Consider the following 21257-nt stretch of genomic DNA (forward strand, 5'->3'; position numbering starts at 1 on the left):
TGGGTTCAAGGGTTAGGTGGGTTCATGGGTCAGGTGGGTTCAGGGGTCAGGTATGTTCACGGGTCAGGTAGGTTCACTGGTCAAGTAGGTTCACGGGTCAGGTTGGTTCAGGGTTCAGGTTGGTTCCGGGGTCAGGTTGGTTCCGGGGTCAGGTGGGTTCAAGGGTCAGGTTGGTTCCGGGGTCAGGTGGGTTCATGGGTCAGGTAGGTTAAGGGGTCAGGTGGGTTCAGGGGTCAGGTAGGTTCAGGGGTCAGGTGGGTTCAGGGGTCAGGTAGGTTCAGGTGTCAGGTGGGTTCAGGGTTCAGGTATGTTCACGGGTCAGGTTGGTTCAGGGGTCAGGTTGGTTCCGGGGTCAGGTGGGTTCAAGGGTCAGGTGGGTTCATGGGTCAGGCTGGTTCCGGGGTCAAGTGGGTTCATGGGTCAGGTGGGTTCAGGGGTCAGGTGGGTTCAGGGGTCAGGTGGGTTCAGGGGACAGGTAGGTTCAGGGGTCAGGTGGGTTCAGGGGTCATGTTGGTTCAGGGGTCAGGTTGGTTCCGGGGTCAGGTTGGTTCCGGGGTCAGGTTGGTTCCGGGGTCAGGTGGGTTCAAGGGTCAGGTATGTTCACGGGTCAGGTGGGTTCATGTGTCAGGTGGGTTCAGGTGTCAGGTAGGTTCACTGGTCAAGTAGGTTCACGGGTCAGGTTGGTTCAGGGTTCAGGTTGGTTCCGGGGTCAGGTTGGTTCCGGGGTCAGGTGGGTTCAAGGGTCAGGTTGGTTCCGGGGTCAGGTGGGTTCATGGGTCAGGTAGGTTAAGGGGTCAGGTGGGTTCAGGGGTCAGGTTGGTTCCGGGGTCAGGTGGGTTCATGGGTCAGGTAGGTTCAGGGGTCAGGTAGGTTCAGGTGTCAGGTAGGTTCAGGGTTCAGGTTGGTTCAGGGGTCAGGTTGGTTCCGGTGTCAGGTGGGTTCAAGGGTCAGGTGGGTTCATGGGTCAGGCTGGTTCCGGGGTCAAGTGGGTTCATGGGTCAGGTGGGTTCAGGGGTCAGGTGGGTTCAGGGGACAGGTAGGTTCAGGGGTCAGGTGGGTTCAGGGGTCATGTTGGTTCAGGGGTCAGGTTGGTTCCGGGGTCAGGTTGGTTCCGGTGTCAGGTGGGTTCAAGGGTCAGGTGGGTTCACGGGTCAGGCTGGTTCCGGGGTCAAGTGGGTTCATGGGTCAGGTAGGTTCATGTGTCAGGTGTTTAAGGGGTCAGGTCGGTTCAGGAGTCAGGTGGGTTCAGGTGTCAGGTATGTTCACGGGTCAGGTGGGTTCAGGGGTCAGGTATGTTCAGGTGTCAGGTGGGTTCAGGTGTCAGGTATGTTCACGGGTCAGGTGGGTTCATGTGTCAGGTGGGTTCAGGGGACAGGTAGGTTCAGGGTTCAGGTCGGTTCAGGGGTCATGTTGGTTCAGGGGTCAGGTTGGTTCCGGGGTCAGGTGGGTTCAAGGGTCAGGTGGGTTCATGGGTCAGGTGGGTTCAGGGTCAGGTAGGTTCAGGGGTCAGGTGGGTTCAGGTGTCAGGTGGGTTCAGGGTTCAGGTATGTTCACGGGTCAGGTTGGTTCAGGGGTCAGGTTGGTTCCGGGGTCAGGTGGGTTCATGGGTCAGGTGGGTTCAGGGGTCAGGTGGGTTCAGGGGTCAGGTAGGTTCACGTGTCAGGTGGGTTCAGCGTTCAGGTATGTTCACGGGTCAGGTTGGTTCAGGGGTCAGGTTGGTTCCGGGGTCAGGTGGGTTCATGGGTCAGGTAGGTTAAGGGGTCAGGTGGGTTCAGGGGTCAGGTAGGTTCAGGGGTCAGGTGGGTTCAGGGGTCAGGTAGGTTCAGGTGTCAGGTGGGTTCAGGGGTCAGGTAGGTTCAGGTGTCAGGTGGGTTCAGGGTTCAGGTGTGTTCACGGGTCAGGTTGGTTCAGGGGTCAGGTTGGTTCCGGGGTCAGGTTGGTTCCGGGGTCAGGTGGGTTCAGGGGTCAGGTGGGTTCAGGTGTCAGGTGGGTTCAGGTGTCAGGTATGTTCACGGGTCAGGTGGGTTCAGCGTTCAGGTATGTTCACGGGTCAGGTTGGTTCAGTGGTCAGGTTGGTTCCGGGGTCAGGTGGGTTCAAGGGTCAGGTGGGTTCATGGGTCAGGCTGGTTCCGGGGTCAAGTGGGTTCATGGGTCAGGTGGGTTCAGGGGTCAGGTGGGTTCAGGGGTCAGGTGGGTTCAGGGGACAGGTATGTTCACGGGTCAGGTTGGATCAGGGGTCAGGTTGGTTCCGGGGTCAGGTGGGTTCAAGGGTCAGGTTGGTTCCGGGGTCAGGTGGGTTCATGGGTCAGGTAGGTTAAGGGGTCAGGTGGGTTCAGGGGTCAGGTATGTTCAGGTGTCAGGTGGGTTCAGGGTTCAGGTATGTTCACGGGTCAGGTAGGTTCACTGGTCAAGTAGGTTCACGGGTCAGGTTGGTTCAGGGTTCAGGTTGGTTCCGGGGTCAGGTTGGTTCCGGGGTCAGGTTGGTTCCGGGGTCAGGTGGGTTCAAGGGTCAGGTTGGTTCCGGGGTCAGGTGGGTTCATGGGTCAGGTTGGTTCCGGGGTCAGGTGGGTTCATGGGTCAGGTGGGTTCAGGTGTCAGGTATGTTCAGGTGTCAGGTGGGTTCAGGGTTCAGGTATGTTCACGGTTCAGGTTGGTTCCGGGGTCAGGTGGGTTCTTGTGTCAGGTGTTTAAGGGGTCAGGTCGGTTCAGGGGTCAGGTAGGTTCAGGTGTCAGGTGGGTTAAGGGGTCAGGTCGGTTCAGGGGTCAGGTAGGTTCAGGTGTCAGGTGGGTTCAGGTTTCAGGTATGTTCACGGGTCAGGTTGGTTCAGGGGTCAGGTTGGTTCCGGGGTCAGGTGGGTTCATGTGTCAGGTGGGTTCAGGGGTCAGGTATGTTCAGGTGTCAGGTGGGTTCAGGGTTCAGGTATGTTCACGGGTCAGGTTGGTTCTGGGGTCAGGTTGGTTCCGGGTTCTGGTGGGTTCAAGGGTCAGGTAGGTTCAGGTGTCAGGTGGGTTCAGGGTTCAGGTATGTTCACGGGTCTGGTTGGTTCCGGGGTCAGGTGGGTTCATGTGTCAGGTGTTTAAGGGGTCAGGTCGGTTCAGGAGTCAGGTAGGTTCAGGTGTCATGTGGGATAAGTGGTCAGGTCGGTTCAGGGGTCAGGTCAATTCAGGGGTCAGGTTGGTTCCGGGGTCAGGTGGGTTCATGGGTCAGGTGGGTTAAGGGGTCAGGTGGGTTCAGGGGTCAGGTAGGTTCACGTGTCAGGTGGGTTCAGCGTTCAGGTATGTTCACGGGTCAGGTTGGTTCCGGGGTCAAGTGGGTTCATGGGTCAGGTAGGTTCAGGTGTCAGGTGGGTTCAGGGGTCAGGTAAGTTCAGGGGTCAGGTGGGTTCAGGTGTCAGGTATGTTCACGGGTCAGGTGGGTTCAGGGGTCAGGTATGTTCAGGTGTCAGGTGGGTTCAGGTGTCAGGTATGTTCACGGGTCAGGTGGATTCATGTGTCAGGTGGGTTCAGGGGACAGGTAGGTTCAGGGTTCAGGTCGGTTCAGGGGTCATGTTGGTTCAGGGGTCAGGTTGGTTCCGGGGTCAGGTGGGTTCAAGGGTCAGGTGGGTTCATGGGTCAGGTGGGTTCAGGGGTCAGGTAGGTTCAGGGGTCAGGTGGGTTCAGGTGTCAGGTGGGTTCAGGGTTCAGGTATGTTCACGGGTCACGTCGGTTCAGGGGTCAGGTTGGTTCCGGGGTCAGGTGGGTTCATGGGTCAGGTGGGTTAAGGGGTCAGGTGGGTTCAGGGGTCAGGTAGGTTCACGTGTCAGGTGGGTTCAGCGTTCAGGTATGTTCACGGGTCAGGTTGGTTCAGTGGTCAGGTTGGTTCCGGGGTCAGGTGGGTTCAGGGTTCAGGTATGTTCACGGGTCAGGTGGGTTCATGTGTCAGGTGGGTTCAGGGGTCAGGTAGGTTCAGGGGTCAGGTAGGTTCAGGGGTCAGGTTGGTTCAGGGGTCAGGTTGGTTCCGGGGTCAGGTGGGTTCAAGGGTCAGGTGGGTTCATGGGTCAGGTGGGTTCAGGGGTCAGGTAGGTTCAGGTGTCAGGTGGGTTCAGGTGTCAGGTGGGTTCAGGGTTCAGGTATGTTCACGGGTCAGGTTGGTTCAGGGGTCAGGTTGGTTCCGGGGTCATGTGGGTTCATGGGTCAGGTGGGTTCAGGGGTCAGGTTGGTTCCGGGGTCAGGTGGGTTCAAGGGTCAGGTGGGTTCATGGGTCAGGTTGGTTCCGGGGTCAGGTATGTTCAGGTGTCAGGTGGGTTCAGGTGTCAGGTATGTTCACGGGTCAGGTGGGTTCATGTGTCAGGTGGGTTCAGGGGACAGGTAGGTTCAGGGTTCAGGTCGGTTCAGGGGTCATGTTGGTTCAGGGGTCAGGTTGGTTCCGGGGTCAGGTGGGTTCAAGTGTCAGGTGGGTTCATGGGTCAGGTGGGTTCAGGGGTCAGGTAGGTTCAGGGGTCAGGTGGGTTCAGGGTTCAGGTATGTTCACGGGTCACGTCGGTTCAGGGGTCAGGTTGGTTCCGGGGTCAGGTGGGTTCATGGGTCAGGTGGGTTAAGGGGTCAGGTAGGTTCACGTGTCAGGTGGGTTCAGGGTTCAGGTATGTTCACGGGTCAGGTTGGTTCAGTGGTCAGGTTGGTTCCGGGGTCAGGTGGGTTCAAGGGTCAGGTATGTTCACGGGTCAGGTGGGTTCATGTGTCAGGTGGGTTCAGGGGACAGGTAGGTTCAGGGTTCAGGTCGGTTCAGGGGTCATGTTGGTTCAGGGGTCAGGTTGGTTCCGGGGTCAGGTGGGTTCAAGGGTCAGGTGGGTTCAAGGGTCAGGTGGGTTCATGGGTCAGGTAGGTTCAGGGGTCACGTGGGTTCAGGTGTCAGGTGGGATCAGGGTTCAGGTATGTTCACGGGTCAGGTTGGTTCAGGGGTCAGGTTGGTTCCGGGGTCAGGTGGGTTCATGGGTCAGGTGGGTTAAGGGGTCAGGTGGGTTCAGGTGTCAGGTATGTTCACGGGTCAGGTTGGTTCCGGGGTCAGGTTGGTTCCGGGGTCAGGTGGGTGCAGGGGTCAGGTAGGTTCATGTGTCAGGTGGGTTCAGGGTTCAGGTATGTTCACGGGTCAGGTTGGTTCAGGGGTCAGGTTGGTTCCGGGGTCAGGTGGGTTCAGGGGTCAGGTAGGTTCAGGGGTCAGGTGGTTCAGGGGTCAGGTAGGTTCAGATGTCAGGTGGGTTCAGGGGTCAGGTGGGTTAAGGTGTCAGGTGGGTTCAAGGGTCAGGTGGGTTCATGGGTCAGGCTGGTTCCGGGGTCAAGTGGGTTCATGGGTCAGGTGGGTTCAGGGGTCAGGTGGGTTCAGGGGTCAGGTGGGTTCAGGGGACAGGTAGGTTCACGGGTCAGGTGGGTTCAGGGGTCATGTTGGTTCAGGGGTCAGGTTGGTTCCGGGGTCAGGTGGGTTCAAGTGTCAGGTGGGTTCACGGGTCAGGCTGGTTCCGGGATCAAGTGGGTTCATGGGTAAGGTGGGTTCAGGGGTCAGGTGGGTTCATGTGTCAGGTGGGTTCAGGGGTCAGGTAGGTTCAGGGGTCAGGTGGGTTCAGGGGTCAGGTAGGTTCAGGTGTCAGGTGGGTTCAGGGTTCAGGTATGTTCACGGGTCAGGTTGGTTCCGGGGTCAGGTTGGTTCCGGGGTCAGGTGGGTTCAAGGGTCAGGTTGGTTCCGGGGTCAGGTGGGTTCATGGGTCAGGTAGGTTAAGGGGTCAGGTGGGTTCAGGGGTCAGGTAGGTTCAGGGGTCAGGTGGGTTCAGGGGTCAGGTAGGTTCAGGTGTCAGGTGGGTTCAGGGGTCAGGTAGGTTCAGGTGTCAGGTGGTTTCAGAGTTCAGGTATGTTCACGGGTCAGGTTGGTTCAGGAGTCAGGTTGGTTCCGGGGTCAGGTTGGTTCCGGTGTCAGGTGGGTTAAGGAGTCAGGTGGGTTAAGGTGTCAGGTGGGTTCAGGGTTCAGGTATGTTCACGGGTCAGGTGGGTTCAGGGTTCAGGTATGTTCACGGGTCAGGTTGGTTCAGTGGTCAGGTTGGTTCCGGGGTCAGGTGGGTTCAAGGGTCAGGTGGGTTCATGGGTCAGGCTGGTTCCGGGGTCAAGTGGGTTCATGGGTCAGGTGGGTTCAGGGGTCAGGTGGGTTCAGGGGTCAGGTGGGTTCAGGGGTCAGGTATGTTCACGGGTCAGGTTGGTTCAGGGGTCAGGTTGGTTCCGGGGTCAGGTGGGTTCAAGGGTCAGGTTGGTTCCGGGGTCAGGTGGGTTCATGTGTCAGGTAGGTTAAGGGGTCAGGTGGGTTCAGGGGTCAGGTATGTTCAGGTGTCAGGTGGGTTCAGGGTTCAGGTATGTTCACGGGTCATGTAGGTTCACGGGTCAAGTAGGTTCACGGGTCAGGTTGGTTCCGGGGTCAGGTGGGTTCCGGGGTCAGGTGGGTTCAAGGGTCAGGTTGGTTCCGGGGTCAGGTGGGTTCATGGGTCAGGTAGGTTCAGGGGTCAGGTGGGTTCAGGGGTCAGGTAGGTTCAGGGGTCAGGTGGGTTCAGGGTTCAGGTATGTTCACGGGTCAGGTAGGTTCACGGGTCAAGTAGGTTCACGGGTCAGGTTGGTTCAGGGTTCAGGTTGGTTCCGGGGTCAGGTTGGTTCCGGGGTCAGGTTGGTTCCGGGGTCAGGTGGGTTCAAGGGTCAGGTTGGTTCCGGGGTCAGGTTGGTTCAGGGGTCAGGTTGGTTCCGGGGTCAGGTGGGTTCATGTGTCAGGTGGGTTCAGGGGTCAGGTATGTTCAGGTGTCAGGTGGGTTCAGGGTTCAGGTATGTTCACGGTTCAGGTTGGTTCCGGGGTCAGGTGGGTTCTTGTGTCAGGTGTTTAAGGGGTCAGTTCGGTTCAGGGGTCAGGTAGGTTCAGGTGTCAGGTGGGTTAAGGGGTCAGGTCGGTTCAGGGGTCAGGTAGGTTCAGGTGTCAGGTGGGTTCAGGTTTCAGGTATGTTCACGGGTCAGGTTGGTTCAGGGGTCAGGTAGGTTCACGGGTCAGGTGGGTTCAAGGGTCAGGTGGCTTCATGTGTCAGGTGGGTTCAGGGGTCAGGTATGTTCAGGTGTCAGGTGGGTTCAGGGTTCAGGTATGTTCACGGGTCAGGTTGGTTCTGGGGTCAGGTTGGTTCCGGGTTCTGGTGGGTTCAAGTGTCAGGTAGGTTCAGGTGTCAGGTGGGTTCAGGGTTCAGGTATGTTCACGGGTCTGGTTGGTTCCGGGGTCAGGTGGGTTCATGTGTCAGGTGTTTAAGGGGTCAGGTCGGTTCAGGAGTCAGGTAGGTTCAGGTGTCATGTGGGATAAGTGGTCAGGTCGGTTCAGGGGTCAGGTCAATTCAGGGTCAGGTTGGTTCCGGGGTCAGGTGGGTTCATGGGTCAGGTGGGTTAAGGGGTCAGGTGGGTTCAGGGGTCAGGTAGGTTCAGGTGTCAGGTGGGTTCAGGGTTCAGGTATGTTCACGGGTCAGGCTGGTTCCGGGGTCAAGTGGGTTCATGGGTCAGGTAGGTTCAGGTGTCAGGTGGGTTCAGGGGTCAGGTAAGTTCAGGGGTCAGGTGGGTTCAGGTGTCAGGTATGTTCACGGGTCAGGTGGGTTCAGGGGTCAGGTATGTTCAGGTGTCAGGTGGGTTCAGGTGTCAGGTATGTTCACGGGTCAGGTGGGTTCATGTGTCAGGTGGGTTCAGGGGACAGGTAGGTTCAGGGTTCAGGTCGGTTCAGGGGTCATGTTGGTTCAGGGGTCAGGTTGGTTCCGGGGTCAGGTGGGTTCAAGGGTCAGGTGGGTTCATGGGTCAGGTGGGTTCACGGGTCAGGTAGGTTCACGGGTCAGGTGGGTTCAGGTGTCAGGTGGGTTCAGGGTTCAGGTATGTTCACGGGTCAGGTTGGTTCAGGGGTCAGGTTGGTTCCGGGGTCAGGTGGGTTCAGGGGTCAGGTAGGTTCAGGTGTCAGGTGGGTTCAGGGGTCAGGTAGGTTCAGGTGTCAGGTGAGTTCAGGGTTCAGGTATGTTCACGGGTCAGGTTGGTTCAGGGGTCAGGTTGGTTCCGGGGTCAGGTTGGTTCCGGGGTCAGGTGGGTTCAGGGGTCAGGTGGGTTCAGGTGTCAGGTGGTTTCAGGGTTCAGGTATGTTCACGGGTCAGGTGGGTTCAGCGTTCAGGTATGTTCACGGGTCAGGTTGGTTCAGTGGTCAGGTTGGTTCCGGGGTCAGGTGGGTTCAAGGGTCAGGTGGGTTCATGGGTCAGGCTGGTTCCGGGGTCAAGTGGGTTCATGGGTCAGGTGGGTTCAGGGGTCAGGTGGGTTCAGGGGTCAGGTGGGTTCAGGGGTCAGGTATGTTCACGGGTCAGGTTGGTTCAGGTGTCAGGTTGGTTCCGGGGTCAGGTGGGTTCAAGGGTCAGGTTGGTTCCGGGGTCAGGTGGGTTCATGTGTCAGGTAGGTTAAGGGGTCAGGTGGGTTCAGGGGTCAGGTATGTTCAGGTGTCAGGTGGGTTCAGGGTTCAGGTATGTTCACGGGTCAGGTAGGTTCAGGGGTCAGGTGGGTTCAGGGGTCAGGTAGGTTCAGGGGTCAGGTGGGTTCAGGGGTCAGGTAGGTTCAGGTGTCAGGTGGGTTCAGGGGTCAGGTAGGTTCAGGTGGGTTCAGGGTTCAGGTATGTTCACGGGTCAGGTTGGTTCAGGGGTCAGGTTGGTTCCGGGGTCAGGTTGGTTCCGGTGTCAGGTGGGTTCAAGGGTCAGGTGGGTTCATGGGTCAGGCTGGTTCCGGGGTCAAGTGGGTTCATGGGTCAGGTGGGTTCAGGGGTCAGGTGGGTTCAGGGGACAGGTAGGTTCAGGGGTCAGGTGGGTTCAGGGGTCATGTTGGTTCAGGGGTCAGGTTGGTTCCGGGGTCAGGTGGGTTCAAGGGTCAGGTGGGTTCACGGGTCAGGCTGGTTCCGGGATCAAGTGGGTTCATGGGTAAGGTGGGTTCAGGGGTCAGGTGGGTTCATGGGTCAGGTGGGTTCAGGGGTCAGGTAAGTTCAGGGGTCAGGTGGGTTCAGGTGTCAGGTATGTTCACGGGTCAGGTTGGTTCCGGGGTCAAGTGGGTTCAGCGTTCAGGTATGTTCACGGGTCAGGTTGGTTCAGTGGTCAGGTTGGTTCCGGGGTCAGGTGGGTTCAGGGGTCAGGTATGTTCAGGTGTCAGGTGGGTTCAGGTGTCAGGTGGGTTCAGGTGTCAGGTATGTTCACGGGTCAGGTGGGTTCATGTGTCAGGTGGGTTCAGGCGACAGGTAGGTTCAGGGTTCAGGTCGGTTCAGGGGTCAGGTTGGTTCAGGGGTCAGGTTGGTTCCGGGGTCAGGTGGGTTCAAGGGTCAGGTGGGTTCAGGGTTCAGGTATGTTCACGGGTCAGGTAGGTTCACGGGTCAGGTTGGTTCAGGGTTCAGGTGGGTTCAGGGGTCAGGTAGGTTCAGGGGTCAGGTGGTTCAGGGGTCAGGTAGGTTCAGATGTCAGGTGGGTTCAGGGGTCAGGTAGGTTCAGGTGTCAGGTGGGTTCAGGGTTCAGGTATGTTCACGGGTCAGGTGGGTTCAGGGGTCAGGTATGTTCAGGTGTCAGGTGGGTTCAGGTGTCAGGTATGTTCACGGGTCAGGTGGGTTCATTTGTCAGGTGGGTTCAGGGGACAGGTAGGTTCAGGGTTCAGGTCGGTTCAGGGGTCATGTTGGTTCAGGGGTCAGGTTGGTTCCGGGGTCAGGTGGGTTCAAGGGTCAGGTGGGTTCAAGGGTCAGGTGGGTTCATGGGTCAGGTGGGTTCAGGGGTCAGGTAGGTTCAGGGGTCAGGTGGGTTCAGGTGTCAGGTGGGTTCAGGGTTCAGGTATGTTCACGGGTCAGGTTGGTTCAGGGGTCAGGTTGGTTCCGGGGTCAGGTTGGTTCCGGGGTCAGGTGGGTTCATGTGTCAGGTGGGTTCAGGGGTCAGGTGGGTTCAGGGGTCAGGTAGGTTCAGGGGTCAGGTGGGTTCAGGGGTCATGTTGGTTCAGTGGTCAGGTTGGTTCCGGGGTCAGGTGGGTTCAAGGGTCAGGTATGTTCACGGGTCAGGTGGGTTCATGTGTCAGGTGGGTTCAGGGGACAGGTAGGTTCAGGGGACAGGTAGGTTCAGGGTTCAGGTCGGTTCAGGGGTCAGGTTGGTTCAGGGGTCAGGTTGGTTCCGGGGTCAGGTGGGTTCATGGGTCAGGTGGGTTCAGGGGTCAGGTAGGTTCAGGTGTCAGGTGGGTTCAGGGTTCAGGTATGTTCACGGGTCAGGTAGGTTCAGGGGTCAGGTCGGTTCACGGGTCAGGTTGGTTCAGGTGTCAGGTTGGTTCCGGGGTCAGGTGGGTTCATGGGTCAGGTGGGTTCAGGGTTCAGGTAGGTTCAGGGGTCAGGTGGGTTCAGGTGTCAGGTGGGTTCAGGGTTCAGGTATGTTCACGGGTCAGGTTGGTTCAGGGGTCAGGTTGGTTCCGGGGTCAGGTGGGTTCATGGGTCAGGTGGGTTAAGGTGTCAGGTAGGTTCACGTGTCAGGTGGGTTCAGCGTTCAGGTATGTTCACGGGTCAGGTTGGTTCAGTGGTCAGGTTGGTTCAGGGGTCAGGTGGGTTCAAGGGTCAGGTATGTTCACGGGTCAGGTGGGTTCATGTGTCAGGTGGGTTCAGGGGACAGGTAGGTTCAGGGTTCAGGTCGGTTCAGGGGTCATGTTGGTTCAGGAGTCAGGTTGGTTCCGGGGTCAGGTGGGTTCAAGTGTCAGGTGGGTTCAAGGGTCAGGTGGGTTCAGGGGTCAGGTAGGTTCAGGGGTCAGGTGGGTTCAGGTGTCAGGTGGGTTCAGGGTTCAGGTATGTTCACGGGTCAGGTTGGTTCAGGGGTCAGGTTGGTTCCGGGGTCAGGTGGGTTCATGGGTCAGGTGGGTTCAGGGGTCAGGTGGGTTCAGGGGTCAGGTAGGTTCAGGTGTCAGGTGGGTTCAGGGTCAGGTAGGTTCAGGGGTCAGGTAGGTTCAGGTGTCAGGTGGGTTCAGGGGTCAGGTATGTTCAGGTGTCAGGTGGGTTCAGGGTTCAGGTATGTTCACGGGTCAGGTTGGTTCCGGGGTCAGGTGGGTTCATGTGTCAGGTGTTTAAGGGGTCAGGTGGGTTCATGGGTCAGGTGGGTTCAGGGGTCAGGTGGGTTCAGGGGTCAGGTGGGTTCAGGGGACAGGTAGGTTCAGGGGTCAGGTGGGTTCAGGGGTCAGGTGGGTTCAGGGGTCAGGTATGTTCAGGTGTCAGGTGGGTTCAGGTGTCAGGTATGTTCACGGGTCAGGTAGGTTCACGGGTCAGGCTGGTTCCGGGGTCAAGTGGGTTCAGGAGTCAGGTATGTTCACGGGTCAGGTTGGTTCAGTGGTCAGGTTGGTTCCGGGGTCAGGTGGGTTCAGGGGTCAGGTATGTTCAGGTGTCAGGTGGGTTCAGGTGTCAGGTATGTTCACGGGTCAGGTAGGTTCACGGGTCAGGTTGGTTCATGTGTCAGGTGGGTTCAGGGTTCAGGTATGTTCACGGGTCAGGTTGGTTCAGGGGTCAGGTTGGTTCCGGGGTCAGGTGGGTTCAAGGGTCAGGTGGGTTCAGGGGTCAGGTATGTTCAAGGGTCAGGTAGGTTCACGGGTCAAGTAGGTTCACGGGTCAGGTAGGTTCACGGGTCAGGTTGGTTCAGTGGTCAGGTGGGTTCAGGGGTCAGGTAGGTTCATGTGTCAGGTGGGTTCAGGGTTCAGGTATGTTCACGGGTCAGGTAGGTTCACGGGTCAGGTTGGTTCAGGGGTCAGGTGGGTTCAGGGGTCAGGTAGGTTCAGGGGTCAGGTTGGTTCAGGAGTCAGGTAGGTTCAGATGTCAGGTGGGTTCAGGGGTCAGGTAGGTTCAGGTGTCAGGTGGGTTCAGGGTTCAGGTATGTTCACGGGTCAGGTGGGTTCAGGGGTCAGGTATGTTCAGGTGTCAGGTGGGTTCAGGTGTCAGGTATGTTCACGGGTCAGGTGGGTTCATGTGTCAGGTGGGTTCAGGGGACAGGTAGGTTCAGGGGTCAGGTGGGTTCAGGGGTCAGGTTGGTTCAGGGGTCAGGTTGGTTCCGGGGTCAGGTGGGTTCATGGGTCAGGTGGGTTCAGGGGTCAGGTGGGTTCAGGTGTCAGGTAGGTTCAGGTGTCAGGTGGGTTCAGGGTTCAGGTATGTTCACGGGTCAGGTTGGTTCCGGGGTCAGGTGGGTTCAAGGGTCAGGTGGGTTCATGGGTCAGGCTGGTTCCGGGGTCAAGTGGGTTCATGGGTCAGGTTGGTTCAGGGGTCAGGTTGGTTCCGGGGTCAGGTGGGTTCAAGGGTCAGGTTGGTTCCGGGGTCAGGTGGGTTCATGGGTCAGGTGGGTTCATGGGTCAGGTAGGTTCAGGGGTCAGGTGGGTTCAGGGGTCAGGTATGTTCAGGTGTCAGGTGGGTTCAGGGTTCAGGTATGTTCACGGTTCAGGTTGGTTCCGGGGTCAGGTGGGTTCATGTGTCAGGTGTTTAAGGGGTCAGGTCGGTTCAGGGGTCAGGTAGGTTCAGGTGTCAGGTGGGTTAAGGGGTCAGGTCGGTTCAGGGGTCAGGTAGGTTCAGGTGTCAGGTGGGTTCAGGTTTCAGGTATGTTCACGGGTCAGGTTGGTTCAGGGGTCAGGTTGGTTCCGGGGTCAGGTTGGTTCCGGTGTCAGGTGGGTTCAAGGGTCAGGTGGGTTCATGGGTCAGGCTGGTTCCGGGGTCAAGTGGGTTCATGGGTCAGGTGGGTTCAGGGGTCAGGTGGGTTCAGGGGTCAGGTGGGTTCAGGGGTCAGGTGGGTTCAGGGGACAGGTAGGTTCAGGGGTCAGGTGGGTTCGGGGGTCAGGATGGTTCAGGTGTCAGGTAGGTTCAGGGGTCAGGTGGGTTCAGGGGTCAGGTAGGTTCAGGTGTCAGGTGGGTTCAGGGTTCAGGTATGTTCACGGGTCAGGTTGGATCAGGGGTCAGGTTGGTTCCGGGGTCAGGTGGGTTCATGTGTCAGGTGTTTAAGGGGTCAGGTCGGTTCAGGGGTCAGGTAGGTTCAGGTGTCAGGTATGTTCACGGGTCAGGTAGGTTCACGGGTCAGGTTGGTTCCGGGGTCAAGTGGGTTCATGGGTCAGGTGGGTTCAGGGGACAGGTAGGTTCAGGGGTCAGGTGGGTTCAGGGTTCATGTTGGTTCAGGGGTCAGGTTGGTTCCGGGGTCAGGTGGGTTCAAGGGTCAGGTGGGTTCATGGGTCAGGTGGGTTCAGGGGTCAGGTAGGTTCAGGGGTCAGGTTGGTTCCGGGGTCAGGTGGGTTCAAGTGTCAGGTGGGTTCACGGGTCAGGCTGGTTCCGGGGTCAAGTGGGTTCATGGGTAAGGTGGGTTCAGGGGTCAGGTGGGTTCAGGTGTCAGGTATGTTCAGGTGTCAGGTGGGTTCAGGGTTCAGGTATGTTCACGGGTCAGGTTGGTTCAGGGTTCAGGTGGGTTCAGGGGTCAGGTAGGTTCAGGGGTCAGGTGGTTCAGGGGTCAGGTAGGTTCAGATGTCAGGTGGGTTCAGGGGTCAGGTAGGTTCAGGTGTCAGGTTGGTTCAGGGTTCAGGTGGGTTCAGGGGTCAGGTAGGTTCAGGTGTCAGGTGGGTTCAGGGGTCAGGTAAGTTCAGGTGTCAGGTGGGTTCAGGGTTCAGGTATGTTCACGGGTCAGGTGGGTTCATGGGTCAGGTGGGTTCAGGGGTCAGGTTGGTTCCGGTGTCAGGTGGGTTCAAGGGTCAGGTGGGTTCAAGGGTCAGGTGGGTTCATGGGTCAGGTGGGTTCAGGGGTCAGGTAGGTTCAGGGGTCAGGTGGGTTCAGGGGTCAGGTGGGTTCAGGGGTCAGGTGGGTTCAGGGGTCAGGTGGGTTCATGGGTCAGGTGGGTTCAGGGGACAGGTAGGTTCAGGGTTCAGGTCGGTTCAGGGGTCATGTTGGTTCAGGGGTCAGGTTGGTTCCGGGGTCAGGTGGGTTCAAGGGTCAGGTGGGTTCAAGGGTCAGGTGGGTTCATGGGTCAGGTGGGTTCAGGGGTCAGGTAGGTTCAGGGGTCAGGTGGGTTCAGGTGTCAGGTGGGTTCAGGGTTCAGGTATGTTCACGGGTCAGGTTGGTTCACGGGTCAGGTTGGTTCAGGTTTCAGGTGGGTTCAGGGGTCAGGTAGGTTCAGGTGTCAGGTGGGTTCAGGGGTCAGGTGGGTTCAGGGGTCAGGTAGGTTCAGGGGTCAGGTGGGTTCAGGTGTCAGGTGGGTTCAGGTGTCAGGTATGTTCACGGGTCAGGTAGGTTCACGGGTCAGGTTGGTTCCGGGGTCAAGTGGGTTCATGGGTCAGGTAGGTTCAGGTGTCAGGTGGGTTCAGGGTTCAGGTATGTTCACGGGTCAGGTTGGTTCAGGGGTCAGGTTGGTTCCGGGGTCAGGTGGGTTCAAGGGTCAGGTGGGTTCAGGGGTCAGGTGGGTTCATGGGTCAGGTAGGTTCAGGTGTCAGGTGGGTTCACGCGTCAGGTAGGTTCAGGTGTCAGGTGGGTTCAGGGTTCAGGTATGTTCACGGGTCAGGTTGGTTCCGGGGTCAGGTGGGTTCATGGGTCAGGTGGGTTCAGGGGTCAGGTGGGTTCAGGGGACAGGTAGGTTCAGGTGTCAGGTGGGTTCAGGGGTCATGTTGGTTCAGGGGTCAGGTTGGTTCCGGGGTCAGGTGGGTTCAAGGGTCAGGTGGGTTCACGGGTCAGGCTGGTTCCGGGGTCAAGTGGGTTCATGGGTCAGGTGGGTTCAGGGGTCAGGTATGTTCAGGTGTCAGGTGGGTTCAGGTGTCAGGTATGTTCACGGGTCAGGTAGGTTCACGGGTCAGGTTGGTTCAGGGGTCAGGTGGGTTCAGGGGTCAGGTAGGTTCAGGTGTCAGGTGGGTTCAGGGGTCAGGTGGGTTCAGGGGACAGGTAGGTTCAGGGGTCAGGTGGGTTCAGGCGTCATGTTGGTTCAGGAGTCAGGTTGGTTCCGGGGTCAGGTGGGTTCACGGGTCAGGTTGGTTCAGGGGTCAGGTGTGTTCCGAGGTCTGGTGGGTTCAGGGGTCAGGTGGGTTCAGGGGTCAGGTGGGTTCAGGGGTCAGGTAGGTTCAGGTGTCAGGTGGGTTCAGGGGTCAGGTAGGTTCAGGTGTCAGGTGGGTTCAGGGTTCAGGTATGTTCACGGGTCAGGTTGGTTCAGGGGTCAGGTTGGTTCCGGGGTCAGGTGGGTTCAAGGGTCAGGTGGGTTCAAGGGTCAGGTGGGTTCATGGGTCAGGTGGGTTCAGGGGTCAGGTAGGTTCAGGGGTCAGGTGGGTTCAGGGGTCAGGTGGGTTCAGGTGTCAGGTGGGTTCAAGGGTCAGGTGGGTTCATGGGTCAGGTGGGTTCAGGCGACAGGTAGGTTCAGGGGTCAGGTCGGTTCAGGGGTCATGTTGGTTCAGGGGTCAGGTTGGTTCATGGGTCAGGTATGTTCAGGGGTCAGGTGGGTTCAGGGGTCAGGTGGTTCAGGGGTCAGGTAGGTTCAGATGTCAGGTGGGTTCAGGGGTCAGGTAGGTTCAGGTGTCAGGTGGGTTCAGGGGTCAGGTATGTTCACGGGTCAGGTGGGTTCAGGGGTCAGGTATGTTCAGGTGTCAGGTGGGTTCAGGTGTCAGGTATGTTCACGGGTCAGGTGGGTTCATGTGTCAGGTGGGTTCAGGGGACAGGTAGGTTCAGGGTTCAGGTCGGTTCAGGGGTCAGGTTGGTTCAGGGGTCAGGTTGGTTCCGGGGTCAGGTGGGTTCAAGGGTCAGGTGGGTTCAAGGGTCAGGTGGGTTCATGGGTCAGGTGGGTTCAGGGGTCAGGTAGGTTCAGGGGTCACGTGGGTTCAGGTGTCAGGTGGGTTCAGGGTTCAGGTATGTTCACGGGTCAGGTTGGTTCAGGGGTCAGGTTGGTTCAGGGGTCAGGTTGGTTCCGGGGTCAGGTGGGTTCATGGGTCAGGTGGGTTAAGGGGTCAGGTGGGTTCAGGGGTCAGGTAGGTTCACGTGTCAGGTGGGTTCAGCGTTCAGGTATGTTCACGGGTCAGGTTGGTTCCGGGGTCAGGTGGGTTCAAGGGTCAGGTGGGTTCATGGGTCAGGCTGGTTCCGGGGTCAAGTGGGTTCATGGGTCAGGTGGGTTCAGGGGTCAGGTGGGTTCAGGGGACAGGTATGTTCACGGGTCAGGTTGGTTCAGGGGTCAGGTTGGTTCCGGGGTCAGGTGGGTTCAAGGGTCAGGTTGGTTCCGGGGTCAGGTGGGTTCATGGGTCAGGTAGGTTCAGGGGTCAGGTGGGTTCAGGGGTCAGGTATGTTCAGGTGTCAGGTGGGTTCAGGGTTCAGGTATGTTCACGGGTCAGGTTGGTTCCGGGGTCAGGTGGGTTCATGGGTCAGGTGTTTAAGGGGTCAGGTGGGTTCAGGTGTCAGGTATGTTCACGGGTCAGGTAGGTTCAGGGGTCAGGTGGGTTCAGGGGTCAGGTAGGTTCAGGTGTCAGGTGGGTTCAGGGTTCAGGTATGTTCACGGGTCAGGTTGGTTCAGGGGTCAGGTTGGTTCCGGGGTCAGGTGGGTTCATGGGTCAGGTGGGTTCAGGGGTCAGGTAGGTTCAGGTGTCAGGTGGGTTCAGGTGTCAGGTATGTTCAGGTGTCAGGTTGGTTCAGGGTTCAGGTATGTTCACGGGTCAGGTTGGTTCCGGGGTCAGGTGGGTTCATGTGTCAGGTGTTTAAGGGGTCAGGTCGGTTCAGGGGTCAGGTGGGTTCAGGGGTCAGGTGGGTTCAGGGGTCAGGTGGGTTCAGGGGACAGGTAGGTTCAGGGGTCAGGTGGGTTCAGGGGTCAGGTGGGTTCAGGGGTCAGGTATGTTCAGGTGTCAGGTGGGTTCAGGTGTCAGGTATGTTCACGGGTCAGGTAGGTTCACGGGTCAGGTTGGTTCCGGGGTCAAGTGGGTTCAGCGTTCAGGTATGTTCACGGGTCAGGTTGTTTCAGTGGTCAGGTTGGTTCCGGGGTCAGGTGGGTTCAGGGGTCAGGTATGTTCAGGTGTCAGGTGGGTTCAGGTGTCAGGTATGTTCACGGGTCAGGTAGGTTCACGGGTCAGGTTGGTTCATGTGTCAGGTGGGTTCAGGGTTCAGGTATGTTCACGGGTCAGGTTGGTTCAGGGGTCAGGTTGGTTCCGGGGTCAGGTGGGTTCAAGGGTCAGGTGGGTTCATGGGTCAGGTATGTTCAAGGGTCAGGTAGGTTCACGGGTCAAGTAGGTTCACGGGTCAAGTAGGTTCACGGGTCAGGTTGGTTCAGGGTTCAGGTAGGTTCAGGGGTCAGGTAGGTTCATGTGTCAGGTGGGTTCAGGGTTCAGGTATGTTCACGGGTCAGGTAGGTTCACGGGTCAGGTTGGTTCAGGGTTCAGGTGGGTTCAGGGGTCAGGTAGGTTCAGGGGTCAGGTTGGTTCAGGGGTCAGGTAGGTTCAGATGTCAGGTGGGTTCAGGGGTCAGGTAGGTTCAGGTGTCAGGTGGGTTCAGGGTTCAGGTATGTTCACGGGTCAGGTGGGTTCAGGGGTCAGGTATGTTCAGGTGTCAGGTATGTTCACGGGTCAGGTGGGTTCATGTGTCAGGTGGGTTCAGGGGACAGGTAGGTTCAGGGTTCAGGTCGGTTCAGGGGTCATGTTGGTTCAGGGGTCAGGTTGGTTCCGGGGTCAGGTGGGTTCATGGGTCAGGTGGGTTCAGGGGTCAGGTGGGTTCAGGGGTCAGGTAGGTTCACGTGTCAGGTGGGTTCAGCGTTCAGGTATGTTCACGGGTCAGGTTGGTTCCGGGGTCAGGTGGGTTCAAGGGTCAGGTGGGTTCATGGGTCAGGCTGGTTCCGGGGTCAAGTGGGTTCACGGGTCAGGTTGGTTCAGGGGTCAGGTTGGTTCCGGGGTCAGGTGGGTTCAAGGGTCAGGTTGGTTCCGGGGTCAGGTGGGTTCATGGGTCAGGTGGGTTCATGGGTCAGGTAGGTTCAGGGGTCAGGTGGGTTCAGGTGTCAGGTATGTTCAGGTGTCAGGTGGGTTCAGGGTTCAGGTATGTTCACGGGTCAGGTTGGTTCCGGGGTCAGGTGGGTTCATGTGTCAGGTGTTTAAGGGATCAGGTCGGTTCAGGGGTCAGGTAGGTTCAGGTGTCAGGTGGGTTAAGGGGTCAGGTCGGTTCAGGGGTCAGGTAGGTTCAGGTGTCAGGTGGGTTCAGGTTTCAGGTATGTTCACGGGTCAGGTTGGTTCAGGGGTCAGGTTGGTTCCGGGGTCAGGTTGGTTCCGGTGTCAGGTGGGTTCAAGGGTCAGGTGGGTTCATGGGTCAGGCTGGTTCCGGGGTCAAGTGGGTTCATGGGTCAGGTGGGTTCAGGGGTCAGGTGGGTTCAGGGATCAGGTGGGTTCAGGTGACAGGTAGGTTCAGGGGTCAGGTGGGTTCTTGGTTCAGGTGGGTTAAGGTGTCAGGTAGGTTCAGGGGTCAGGTGGGTTCAGGGGTCAGGTAGGTTCAGGTGTCAGGTGGGTTCAGGGTTCAGGTATGTTCACGGGTCAGGTTGGATTAGGGGTCAGGTTGGTTCCGGGGTCAGGTGGGTTCATGTGTCAGGTGTTTAAGGGGTCAGGTCGGTTCAGGGGTCAGGTAGGTTCAGGTGTCAGGTATGTTCACGGGTCAGGTAGGTTCACGGGTCAGGTTGGTTCCGGGGTCAAGTGGGTTCATGGGTCAGGTGGGTTCAGGGACAGGTAGGTTCATGGGTCAGGTGGGTTCAGGGGTCATGTTGGTTCAGGGGTCAGGTTGGTTCCGGGGTCAGGTGGGTTCAAGGGTCAGGTGGGTTCATGGGTCAGGTGGGTTCAGGGGTCAGGTAGGTTCAGGGGTCAGGTGGGTTCATGGGTCAGGTGGGTTCAAGTGTCAGGTGGGTTCACGGGTCAGGCTGGTTCCGGGATCAAGTGGGTTCATGGGTCAGGTGGGTTCAGGGGTCAGGTGGGTTCAGGTGTCAGGTATGTTCAGGTGTCAGGTGGGTTCAGGGTTCAGGTATGTTCACGGGTCAGGTTGGTTCAGGGTTCAGGTGGGTTCAGGGGTCAGGTAGGTTCAGGGGTCAGGTGGTTCAGGGGTCAGGTAGGTTCAGATGTCAGGTGGGTTCAGGGGTCAGGTAGGTTCAGGTGTCAGGTGGGTTCAGGTGTCAGGTGGGTTCAGGGGTCAGGTAGGTTCAGGTGTCAGGTGGGTTCAGGGGTCAGGTAAGTTCAGGTGTCAGGTGGGTTCAGGGTTCAGGTATGTTCACGGGTCAGGTTGGTTCAGGGGTCAGGTTGGTTCCGGGGTCAGGTTGGTTCCGGGGTCAGGTGGGTTCAAGGGTCAGGTGGGTTCATGGGTCAGGTGGGTTCATGGGTCAGGTGGGTTCAGGGGTCAGGTAGGTTCAGGGGTCAGGTGGGTTCAGGGGTCAGGTGGGTTAAGGTGTCAGGTGGGTTCAAGGGTCATGTGGGTTCATGGGTCAGGTGGTTTCAGGGGTCAGGTATGTTCAGGGGTCAGGTGGGTTCAGGGGTCATGTTGGTTCAGGGGTCAGGTTGGTTCCGGGGTCAGGTGGGTTCAAGGGTCAGGTGGGTTCAAGGGTCAGGTGGGTTCATGGGTCAGGTGGGTTCAGGGGTCAGGTAGGTTCAGGGGTCAGGTGGGTTCAGGTGTCAGGTGGGTTCAGGGGTCAGGTATGTTCACGGGTCAGGTTGGTTCAGTGGTCAGGTTGGTTCAGGGGTCAGGTGGGTTCAGGGGTCAGGTAGGTTCAGGTGTCAGGTAGGTTCAGGAGTCAGGTTGGTTCCGGGGTCAGGTAGGTTCAGGGGTCAGGTGGGTTCAGGTGTCAGGTGGGTTCAGGTGTCAGGTATGTTCACGGGTCAGGTAGGTTCACGGGTCAGGTTGGTTCCGGGGTCAGGTGGGTTCATGGGTCAGGTAGGTTCAGGTGTCAGGTGGGTTCAGGGTTCAGGTATGTTCACGGGTCATGTTGGTTCAGGGGTCAGGTTGGTTCCGGGGTCAGGTGGGTTCAAGGGTCAGGTGGGTTCAGGGGTCAGGTGGGTTCAGGGGTCAGGTAGGTTCAGGTGTCAGGTGGGTTCAGGGGTCAGGTAGGTTCAGTTGTCGGGTGGGTTCAGGTGTCAGGTAGGTTCACGGGTCAGGTTGGTTCCGGGGTCAAGTGGGTTCATGGGTCAGGTGGGTTCAGGGGTCAGGTGGGTTCAGGGGACAGGTAGGTTCAGGGGTCAGGTGGGTTCAGGGTTCATGTTGGTTCAGGGGTCAGGTTGGTTCCGGGGTCAGGTGGGTTCAAGGGTCAGGTGGGTTCACGGGTCAGGCTGGTTCCGGGGTCAGGTGGGTTCATGGGTCAGGTGGGTTCAGGGGTCAGGTATGTTCAGGTGTCAGGTGGGTTCAGGTGTCAGGTATGTTCACGGGTCAGGTAGGTTCACGGGTCAGGTTGGTTCAGGGTTCAGGTGGGTTCAGGGGTCAGGTAGGTTCAGGTGTCAGGTGGGTTCAGGGGTCAGGTGGGTTCAGGGGACAGGTAGGTTCAGGGGTCAGGTGGGTTCAGGGGTCAGGTTGGTTCAGGGGTCAGGTTGGTTCCGGGGTCAGGTGGGTTCAAGGGTCAGGTTGGTTCAGGGGTCAGGTGGGTTCAAGGGTCAGGTGGGTTCATAGGTCAGGTGGGTTCAGTGGTAAGGTGGGTTCAGGTGTCAGGTGGGTTCAGGGGTCAGGTAGGTTCAGGTGTCAGGTGGGTTCAGGGGTCAGGTAAGTTCAGGTGTCAGGTGGGTTCAGGGTTCAGGTATGTTCACGGGTCAGGTTGGTTCAGGGGTCAGGTTGGTTCCGGGGTCAGGTGGGTTCAAGGGTCAGGTGGGTTCAAGGGTCAGGTGGGTTCATGGGTCAGGTGGGTTCAGGGGTCAGGTAGGTTCAGGGGTCAGGTGGGTTCAGGGATCAGGTGGGTTCAGGTGTCAGGTGGGTTCAAGGGTCAGGTGGGTTCATGTGTCAGGTGGGTTCAGGGGACAGGTAGGTTCAGGGTTCAGGTCGGTTCAGGGGTCATGTTGGTTCAGGGGTCAGGTTGGTTCCGGGGTCAGGTGGGTTCAAGGGTCAGGTGGGTTCAAGGGTCAGGTGGGTTCAGGGGGCAGGTAGGTTCAGATGTCATGTGGGTTCAGGGGTCAGGTAGGTTCAGGTGTCAGGTGGTTTCAGGGTTCAGGTATGTTCACGGGTCAGGTGGGTTCAGGGGTCAGGTATGTTCAGGTGTCAGGTGGGTTCAGGTGTCAGGTATGTTCACGGGTCAGGT

The sequence above is a fragment of the Apis cerana genome, linkage group LG12 (assembly GCF_029169275.1).
Source record: "Apis cerana isolate GH-2021 linkage group LG12, AcerK_1.0, whole genome shotgun sequence".
Lineage (NCBI taxonomy): Eukaryota > Metazoa > Arthropoda > Insecta > Hymenoptera > Apidae > Apis > Apis cerana.